The following is an 11,138-nucleotide window of genomic DNA, read 5'->3' as shown; positions in this document are numbered from 1 at the left end:
GTTCTTAGAAGACTGTCTGAAATTCTCCTACTATCACCAAAAAACTATTGAGCAGGATTTGTGATCTCAAGCTCCTGCCTTGAAGAAAATCAGGTGCTTCATGATCATGGTAGCTAGAACTCCAACAAGGAGAAAGAGCAAAAGAGACAAAACTGCCTTGTAATTATCTAAGACCCACAGAAAAACAAAATGGCTATTAAGCAAGGTGATTGGAGAAAGAAGGGATGAACTATTAGTCCGGTTTTCCTTAACACTCAATAACTACTCTGAAACACAAGGTCTCAGTACCTGTACTGCCTGCCTGGTTCTCTGCTCAAAAATGACTGCCACAGTGGCCAGTTTGGATGCAATTCTCTCAGTTTATTTCTCAAGTAGGAATCTCAAATTCAAGCAATGCAATGGTAATGCCAACTCTCTCCTGCAACCACAGCTGTCCCCTTACTTTACGTAGCGGTCCCCTCTCTCCCTCTTCGCCCCTTTCCACTGGAGAAGAACCAAGAATTGTCTGATCAAGCCCCAGGTAGACACAGTTCATTCACCTAAAAGACTCCCCAGCAGAGGGTTTTCCCAGGGATGTGAGCCAAGCCAGTGAAAACACATGAACTTCACTGTTTAGACCCACAGACATTACAGTACCTGTTGGCCTTAATCACTTACACAACAAAATCTATGTCTGGGAAGTCTCCTGAATTTTGCAGTTGGTTTGTTTCTGATCATCTGTTTTGCAACCACCAAGGGGTACTTGGTCCCCTGCAGTCAGCTGCTTGCTTGCTAGCCAGTTGGTCCACAAAATTAGGCATCCAGTGAGAGGAGATGGGAATAAAAACATGCCAGAAAGTCACCTTCCCTCCTGCCTTCCTTTGGATGCACAGCAGAAGCATACAAAGCAGACCAGGACTGGCCAGTGAGCGCAGCAATGCCCTGTGTTACACCAGCTCGAGGTGTAGCAGTGCTCAGAGCTCTAGGAAGCCTTAGTCAATTGCATTGCAGTGGTGGCAAATGGAACCTCAGGGAGATTAAAGAGATTAAATGACCTGCTCACAGTCAGATAAGTGACATCTTGCAAAGCTAACACGTAAATCCAAACCATCAATATACCAGTTTAACACATAATAACCAGGTCACTCACCTCTTCGGTTTTTTCAAGAGTTTGTCCCTCAGAGCTGGTGTAGACCTGTAAAAGTTTGCCCCCTTTTTTTCCAGAGTGTTCTTCAATCTTTTCCAGTCCGATGCAGAGGGGCGACAGTCAGACTATTCTGAGGGCTCGCAGGTGTTGAATAATACATTTGGTGCATGTAGCTGGGTATGCAAGATGCAAGTTGAGCTCTGGTGGTGGGAGTCCGAGAAAAGAGGCCGTGAACAGCCTACCTTTGCATAACAAAAGGCCTGTGGCACCGGCCAGGGGAGCGGACATTTGGATACCGAAGGAATCGATGGCTTCAGACTTTCATGCACAGACTGTAAGGACACAAACCCCCCAGGATTTCCTTTGTTCAGGGGTCCTCCTCAGAGGGTCAGTCTCGAGCTGACTAGTCTTTTGTTGAGCCAAGATTAAATTATTTTAAGGATCCATTGGTCTGAGACTGAGCTATGGGAAAGCTGGGGTCGAGCCGGTAAGGAAACCTGGTCTGACTGCGAGTATGGTGAATGCGGGGAGTCAAGCGGGGCACCCGTCGGCTCGCTGGAGCCGCCGCTGCGATGGGGCCTTGGTCCCAGCTCAGGTGGTGCGAGAGTGACCAACAGAGTGGCTCCTGGATGGTCGGACAGCAAAGTTTCCTCAGGAAAGTTTCCTCAACACAGATAGGTATTTCAGTGTAATCTTAAAGATACTTAGTCCAGGCTTTCCATATGAAGAGCAAACAGTATCAGTAAATTCAACACCAAGTCATCTTAGGTAGAACAACATGACTATGTCAACAGTCAGGATCGAGCAACACAATTTAAAAAAATGTGCATTGTGTGGTCATCCAACCAGAACCCGGAGCTCTGAGCTGAAGAGGAAAGAGTCTGCTTATTACAAATTTCACTCAACTTAATCTTTTAACTGTCTACACAGTGTTGTCATATATGTGTTTTCTATATATCTATATATACCTAAAGCTTTTTTCCCCCCACTGATGGATGTTTAAGAACAAAAAGCTGAAAACGTGGTCAAAGCTTTTAACTGTAAGTAGTTATCAAAAGTAAATAAATCAAAGATCATGGAGACACATTTGGCAAAGAGTAGGAGGAAACAATGAAGAATTTTGCTTGAAAGAGTGTAGTCATGCTGAAGAGCAAGTTCAGACTAGTTTGGAGAGAAAGTAACAAGGAAACCATGTTCACCTTGATTTATTCTGAAGGAGGCCAGTGAGTCATTTCTCATTTTTCATGAAAGTGATAAGTGTTCTACTCTAACTGATCCCAGCAGAATTTTCACAGCGCAACTGCTTAATGCAGACACACAGAGATAAAATGCTGCAGGGATGTCCAGACATCACATAACCCGCGATATTCTGAGGGCTCATTCTGCCCTGACTGCGGCGGCAGAGGTCAGACGGGAGAGGGATGGTGCTTTAAAGTGGTTTGAACCGCAAACACAAATGATAGAGAGTAATAACACTCTGCCGACATGAGCGCACTCATCTGTCTACGCTGTCCTCTCACAGGGAGGAAGAAAAGGGGACGGTGCAGAAGATATCCGAGCCCTGTTGGGAGGGATTTCTCACCTCCCTGAACACTGCATTCCTGTCAAAATCTTGCTTCCCGTGGTTTCTCTTCTCTCAGGATTTCGTTATTATTGATCTGGTGACGCCTAAGGCCCTCTCTCTTCAGGCAGAGCAGGTAGGGAGGGAAAGGAGCGAGCTGAGCTGCTGGCCCGCGGTTACCAGGCTTCATCTCTGATCCTGGTGGTCCCTCTAGAGGTAAAACAGCAGCGCTGTTTCCAAATCTGCTTATCCACATATATCCCTGCCGAGTTGGCAAACAAGGAAAAGAGTGTGAGTTCTGAGAAGCTGGCATGTAGGTCTCATGCTCAGATTCAGCTGCTACAAATTACCAGGTTGTAGTATGTATGCATCAGGTTACACAAACTTAACATACCTATCAGCTGAGCATGGGCTCTGCTGCTGCATTCAGTTCTGCCTCACCCCCAGCTCCCTAAACCCCAAGGCTGAAGACTTCAATAAACTAAGAATGATTATGCTTGATGGGCTATTTCTTTTTCCATACATTCATTCCTTTCACCTGCAGCATTCATGTTTTCATTTTCAGACACTAAAGGGAAAACTAAAAACATTTAAATGAGGATTGTTATGTGAATAAACAAAATTACATTATTGATGTTTATTGACTTTTTTATACCCTCCAACTTAAGTTCAGTTACACTCAGGAAAAATATGCAAGTGTTACTAATGAAAAACATATACACGTGTGCACATATATTTACACAAACACATATATACAAAAGGAACATTGGATCTTTTGCTTCCTTCTAACAGTGATTGCATATTTGATCACAACAAGCTCCTCGAGAGAAGAGAGAGCAACAAAAGCTCTTTGTCTGATTGCTCTGCTGCCGATTGACAGTATTTCACAGTCTGGATGCCCAATTTCACACACACATACACACACAAACACATATGCCTTCTGCTCTGCAGTCGCACACAGTCAATGGAGCTCTAAGTCAACAGCTTGTCACTTACTGTTACCAGATGAACTGTCTGGTTCAAATCAGCTGGGCACCCAAGGGAGTTGCACAGATTTCGCCACTGCATCTCAGGGCAGCTAAGCTGGATCCTTGGTGAAGAGTACAAAAACAAAATGTACATGTACAAACCTGGAAGCCAAAGCTGACACAAGCCTGAGAGGAGTGCCTTGCATTGTGTCTACCGAGGCTGTGGCAATCTATCTGGGACTGCAGCTACATAGTCACAGGCTGCATTACTCCAAACCTGAGTCTTTGCTATCAGCACTAGTTTCTCGCCACAACCCTTCGCTAGATTCCAACCAATCTAAGCATCATGGGAGACTTTCCACAATATGTGTTGTGGAGTTAGACATTGATACCAGCCGTCTCTAACCAATATATCATTCATTACCCAGCAAAATCAAGTCTTTGTGCACATGCATCTACTGGATAAATTCATTTAAAAAACCCCAGAAAATTTTCTGGCACCCTTTAGCTGAAGTGACTAATCCCAATGGCACACATGGGATGTCCACAAATACCAGGATGGTTCTGTACCTAGAATGACAGGAGATTCAAGAATCTACTAATTCTCTTATATATGAAAATGATCCTGAATCTAAGGTAATCCCATGCATTCTCAGAGTTGAAATTACTTTCAAATTGTTGAAAGTAATTTCAATCATTTCTGTTTCTTTTACAATAGCACCATGTATATTATAACTGTTTCAAGTGAGGTACTTCAAAATACTTTGCACACAAGCAAACCTGACAGGCCTCCTCACAGCAACCACCTGGCTACGTTTTTGTCCACAGCACATAGAAGCACCTGGCTTTTCTTCTATACTGGGGCAAGCAGCTTCAAATCACATTGCATTATCAAGAGCTTGTAAATGACCTGTAATCTGTCATAGCTTCATATTCGGTAACTCCAAGCTGAAGATTGGAACTTAAATGCCTCAGAAGCACACAAAAATTTGCGGGCATGTGGCAGTCAACATCAAATTGCTGTGAAGTAAAAGCTGCCTGTTTTTGCTGTTCTCTCCTTATTCTCATTACAAAATTACTCTGACTTGGGTTTCTGCATGCAACATCTTAATTTATTTGAAACCATTACATGTACATATTAATCTACCCAGCTAATTTTGCTAACAATATTCAATGCCATCTTTTAAAATATGTGAACAGGGTTTATCTCAGATATACACCGCAAAAGGTTCTGTTAGTAGAAGTAAACCTGTAGCAATCAATAAAGAGAGTTAGGAAGAGAGCTTAGGTTTTGTTTTTTGTTTTTAATATACTGTTTCTTTATCCTCTTTAAACCAGGACATTCTGTGAATACTACTGAAACAACAGCATCAAGAGATACTATAGGAGAATTAGAAGGCAAGTGGCAGTGCTAGATTTGACAGCTCTATAAACAGAAACATTTCATTATCAGGAAAAGGGCCATGCCAAGTTCAGCAAATTCCAGTCCAGAGCCTTCACCATTGTTGTCCAGGGTTTCACGAGCAGAAATCACAACAGTTGCCATAGCTGTCCCTAACCGTGCTCTTCCTAAATACTGGTCCTCAAAGTAGACTGTAGCATGACATTCTCCTAAATCCATTTGCTTCATATGCAAAAAGCCTGCAGGCAGTGTGACAGTGTTTGGGAACATACTGAGGATGGAAGATGCACTAAAGCCTCGCTAAGGTAAGCAGCATCCTTTAGGCTTCCAAAGAGCTTCTCTTCCTGTGACAGGTGGGACACACTCAGTGATCTGGCAATTAATGCAGCCTCTAAGCCTTTTTAAATAGCATACATACACAATTATTCAGTCTTCTGATTCTGAAGGAATTTATATTCCTCAATTATGTCATTAATATCCCAGGTAAATAAATTCTGTGAGATAAAGAGCTACTCTCCCAGATTATAGCTATTCCTACAACTGGGAACAGGAATGGTACCAGAACAGTTTCTGGTGCATGTGGCACTGAAAGTAATAAATTATTCAGTAAAGAGTATCCAGGTTTGACAACTTATGAACAATAGCTTCTCAGTATCAAAACTTCAACTGACTTCAGTGGGAACAGAACCAAACTGTTGCAGTAACTATCATCAGATTTAAAAATCTGGATTATGGGTAGCCCTCAATTAAACCTTGGTGATAAAATACTTCTGACACATTTAAATTATGCTAATACAGTCTTTGAATGTTTTATTAATTCCACTGAGCAACCTGGCTGCTTCCCAGCCAGTGGGAAGCAGGTCAAAGCCAGGCTAGGCAATGTTTTCAGGGTGGGCTTCTGCCAGACATGAGTAATTACCTGGAATCTTACTCCTGAGAACTCTTTCTAAATTATGTGAAAAAATAACCTACATTAAACTGCATTTTCCAAATTGTCATTTTCTCTCCATATCAGGCTCTTAGTTTAGGTGTTCATGAGAAAACCCTGGTTGTAATGATACCATTTATTCTTCTACTTCAGGAAGAAGCTAAAAATAGGAAGACACTGTGTTCTTCTGCAATACTGCTCAGTTCATCTAGCTGTTCATTATACAGTTAAATAAAACAGTGATGATTTCATGACACTATAAAATTAATCTTGATACTCACATATAGATTTATGTTGCAAATAATCCAAATTTGGAAATAGCTGAAAAGAGGTGCATGCACTCCATACAACTTCCCCTACATCCATGTATCTACTTTTCCTACTTTGTGATCTATGGAGACTTCTCTGATCATATGCTGCTGGCTTGCTCCCTCATTTTCTCTGCCTAAAGTACATCTTAAGAAGTGAAATGCACATTGCCATGATTAAATTTTACATCATGACTTCAGTAGTTTAATGGCAAACACAAAATCACAGTCAAACAGGATGGGGACAGTGAAATAATGTTTCTCCTCTTGTGAGGATGATGTTGTAGCTATGCTGGAGAGCTCTGTCAATCTGCTTTGTGTTCTGCAATCTCAAGAGTATTTCAGTGCTTGCCCTCACTTAACTGCAGACCATTAATCAGTCAAGAATGTATATTTTGGCTTTGGAAAGTACTCACAAACCACTAGAGAAATGCCATGAAATAATATTCAGTATTACTTAACCTGAACTCAGAAGCAAACCCAGTAGATTCTTTTATTACTTCTCTGTTTTTTCTTTGAATTCAGTCAATCCGTATTATTAAGTCAAGCAATAAGAATGTAATTTTATCTTTTTTAAATAATTTCAGTTTCCAACCTCCTCCATTGATGGCAAAAAAAAAAAAAAAAAATCAAAGCCTTCATTGTCTTTTTGCTTCCAGTAACTACATTGATAGCTGTTCCATCTTATGTACTCCACTACATCATGTTACTCATTTGATTTCAATTTAGCACTTAGGTGAGCAAGATTTGTGGGATTTGCATCCAATGATTGCATGGCATGACTGTCACTCAGTTACTTGGGCCACAGCTAACTTCTTTACAGAACAAGGAAGTGGAACTCAAACATTGAGGATGCAGATGTTCTTATCCATAGGTAAGACCAGACTTCCATAGGCACCAATCTATGTGCTGATGGATCAGACAGCAGCAGAAATTTGATCAATAGCAAGATCTATACAGATCATATTTAGATGTGATTGAAATAGTAAGAATATAAATTACAGAGCTTGTACTGGATTTGTCATTTTATGTGAGCTTTCAGAGGCTGTCAAAGGACAGGTGATTCCTGTTCTTATATAATGTAATTGTAGCACCAAGACATAAACACTACAAGCAAAACCCAATAAGTGTTTTAAACTGAGATGAACTATCAGAGAAACTTTATGCCAGATCAAAGCTTTGGGTCATACAGCAACATTTTTAAACTACTTGTAGAAGTCCAAAAGCTGGACTTCATATTTTGTTAAGCTACAACCCAAACTGGTTCCAACATCAGTGGGTCTGTGTCTGCAGCATTACATGTCTGATTTTCATAACAAAATTAATAACTTAGATTTATGTAAAATGTGGGTGAGTTTTTTTCTAATTTCACTTCTAGATCATCACCACAGAAATGTTTATCTGAAATCCTTAGTACATGGTCAGGCAGCAAAACCTAACTGTTGGAAAAGTCAGTCTAATCTGACGTAGTTTTTTCTCCCCATTTAGCCCCTGTGATCTCACAGACATGTTGATCCAGCAGTCAACATCTGATCCTGTTTGAAGAACCAACTTTTCCATGGTGACCCCAACCAAGCACAGTATCACTGTTTGAGCATAGCTTTGAATATCAGCCTATAAGAACTTATCAGCTCATTGCCAATGCTATTTATCACCTGCTTCTGCTCTTCTCCAACTCCATGCCACCATATGACCCCAGCCCTGTTCAATCATCTGCAGCCACATATTCACACCAACACTGCTGAGATGCATTTCCCTTCACCTTCTGTGGTCCAGAGCTCTTGCTCCCCTACAACACCACATAAACACAAAAAGCCAGTTTTGACCATGTAAACACACTGTCACAGGCTCAGGATAACTTTAAATGGCACTGTTCATATTCACAAACCTTTAAAAGAGGATCACAGAACTCAGTTCAATTCAATTCTGATGGTTAATTAAAAAAACCCAACCAGAAACCAACAATAATGCCACTTGGCTTTTATAAATCAGTAACACAGTAAATTACAAACTGCAGATGGTAAACTTGAAAGAATTCTACAAGCATTTTCAAGCAAAGAGTAATTTAGAAATTGTAACAAACATCCACAAAACAAACATCCAGCAGTATCAATCAATTTATTTATTACAAGCAATACTTACTCTAATCACAGTCACATACTAAGCAAAGTAATGGCTCAAACACAAAGACTGACTTTTGCCATCTGTTTTGAAATTGTTGGACCACCACTCAAAGAAAAAACACAAGCTGGCATTTCATAAGACTGAGGCTATTAGTGACAGAAGAAACATGAAGTGCTAATTTGTTTTCTTGCCAAAGAGAATCTTGCAAAAATTTAAAATATGTAGTATATGAGTGTTTCACAGATACTGTTTATTTACCATATTGATATCTCAAATTTCAATCTGAGATTTATATTGTTTTTTGATATGCAGTGTTTTGCACTCAAAAACCTAAGCAAACATGACTCCATTTTCTCAACAGCACAAAAGAGATGGTTCTTACACAGTCCTTCAAAGTAACTCTGGAATGGGACAAGAAAATGAATATATGACTTCATTAGAAATCATGAACATGATCACAGCAATGTGCAAAGCAACTAAATAGAGCCCACAGATGCACACTGACTTGACTGAGTCTGAGGTTGATAAAGGTCTCACCAGTTCCTTTCACCTCTTACACAGTGGTGGTGGACATTGCCCTTCTCCTAGAGCAGAACCTGTCTTAATACTGCCTCTTTCCTTAGTGTTAGAGAAGCAGTCAGTGCTGATTAATTTCAACAGAAAAAATACTTCCTACTGAGCCCTTCCTCCCACGAGGTGTTCACTACCTGTTAAGGGCACAGCTTTTATACATCTGCATATGTGTTCATCAAACAGTCCCAGAGACCCTAATTCAAAATGGGGGTCATGGTTTCAGATGGGAATTACCGCTGGCAAGGAACTGTGAAACCAAACAGTTTGGGTTCATTTTAGCCTTCCATCCAGATGTCCTTTCAACTGGACTGATCATTTAACAGACTTGTTAAATCAGTTTCATCAGAGTTTTTTTTTACTGATGTCCAAGGGCATGTATGTTTTTGCCTTTTTAATAATGCAGTGGGTGTAATGAGTCACAATGCAATGAGTGAAAATAGAGTACTGACTCATGTCTGTTAAAACATGTCTCAACTAGATGTGTTGTGACGAGGTAATTATGCACTAAAGAGCATAAGAAGATATTAGGAAGCAGAAGTGAAGGTCTACTCATCCGTGAAGCTCAAGAAAGGTACATCCACACACTGGCTAGATACAATATTGTTAATCAGCTCCTTCAACACTTGACCACATGCCTGACAGTAAAATATATCCCAAACATAAAAAAATCTCAAATTCTTTCAGTATATTGAGATATTGAGATGCTAAGATTACATTAGGAGCCCCTGGGCTCTGGCTATGGGAAGCGGAATTGGCCACAGGCCTCAGACACTGATGCAGAACCAGAACCCAGACCTCACTGTGATCCATGATCATGTTGGGAAACACTATTCGTACTTACTGCAACCCCAAATCACTGATTCATCCCTAACACAACTGAATAAGGTGCAGTACTTCTAAATAATGGATCAAGGAACACAACACTTTTAACACATAAACCCTGGGGGATTTGGCAGGATTTACCCTAGCCACAAATCTGCTGAAATTTGCCATTCTTCATTTTTTGTCTGGTTTGGTTTTTTTTTTTTTTTTTGCCTCACAGACACAGAATAAACCATGCTGTGACCCTGGCAAACATCCTGGAAGGGAGCACAACATAGACCAGCCAGCACTGAAGGGAAGCTGAAGACTGCTACAGTAGCAAGGTGAACATGAGTCAACAGTATGGCCTGGCACTGAAGAGGGCTAACAGTGGCCTGTGTTAACAGAACCATAGTAAAAGAATACAAAGAAGTGATTATTACCATTTATTCATCACTTGTTGAACCACATTTAGAATACTGCATACAGTTTTGGGGCCCCCTTCTTCCCCCAGTACAACAAAGACATTAAGTCATGGAGCAAATCCATCAGATGGCCACCAAAACGGTTAGAGATTGGTGCACTTGCCCTTTGAAGAGAGGCTGAGTGATCTGGGCCTGTTCATCCCAGAGAAGATACAGCTCCAGAATGACCTCAGAATAGCCTTCCCTAACCTAAAAGGAAGTGCAGTGTTCTACACATCTCTGCCCTACCTCTGTGCACCTAAATCAGGACAGATTAAAGAAGCTCAGTAAGTCCTCTGAAAAGAGGACAATAATGGTTACTTTCAGCAGTAGCAGTTGAGTGTTCATTAGCAAGAAACTGGAACCATGAAGTTTTCCACTAGGGCCTGCTACAGAGATGAAAACCTACTAGTCATGTACTTGAACAAAAAGCACCACAAAGACCAAGTGCCCCTGTCCCAGGTCTGCATGCAGTTCTTTTCCTCGGTTGTCCCTTGCAGGCAAAAGCATTAACTTTTGTGGTACTCTGCCTGGGCTGGCTTCTAATTTGGCAGCCCTAGACATTGTATTAAAAAAAAAATAAAATTTTGATGGACCCTAAGTTTGAAATGAAGAGGAACAGGCCACTTTGCCCTACCTAAATTCTGTAGATATAACTAAAATCAAAACATGTTTGACAGGAACAACGGCATATTATTAACTGTTCTATCCATCCATCCCTAAACTTCACTGCACAACAAATAACCTTTACTAAATTCCAGTCAAATAAACTGAAGTCTTCCAAGCAGGAAGTACATTTGCTTTAGATGCAAAATTCCTCCCGTCTGTCTTTTTAGTTACTGACAACCAAGAGTGTGACTTACAGAAAAGAACCACCCTTCAG

Source organism: Corapipo altera, unplaced genomic scaffold, assembly GCF_003945725.1.
Source record: "Corapipo altera isolate COAL_440 unplaced genomic scaffold, ASM394572v1 56, whole genome shotgun sequence".
NCBI classification, from domain to species: Eukaryota; Metazoa; Chordata; class Aves; order Passeriformes; family Pipridae; genus Corapipo; species Corapipo altera.
The sequence above is the reverse complement of the archived record's forward strand: the minus strand, read 5'-3'. Positions refer to the sequence as shown.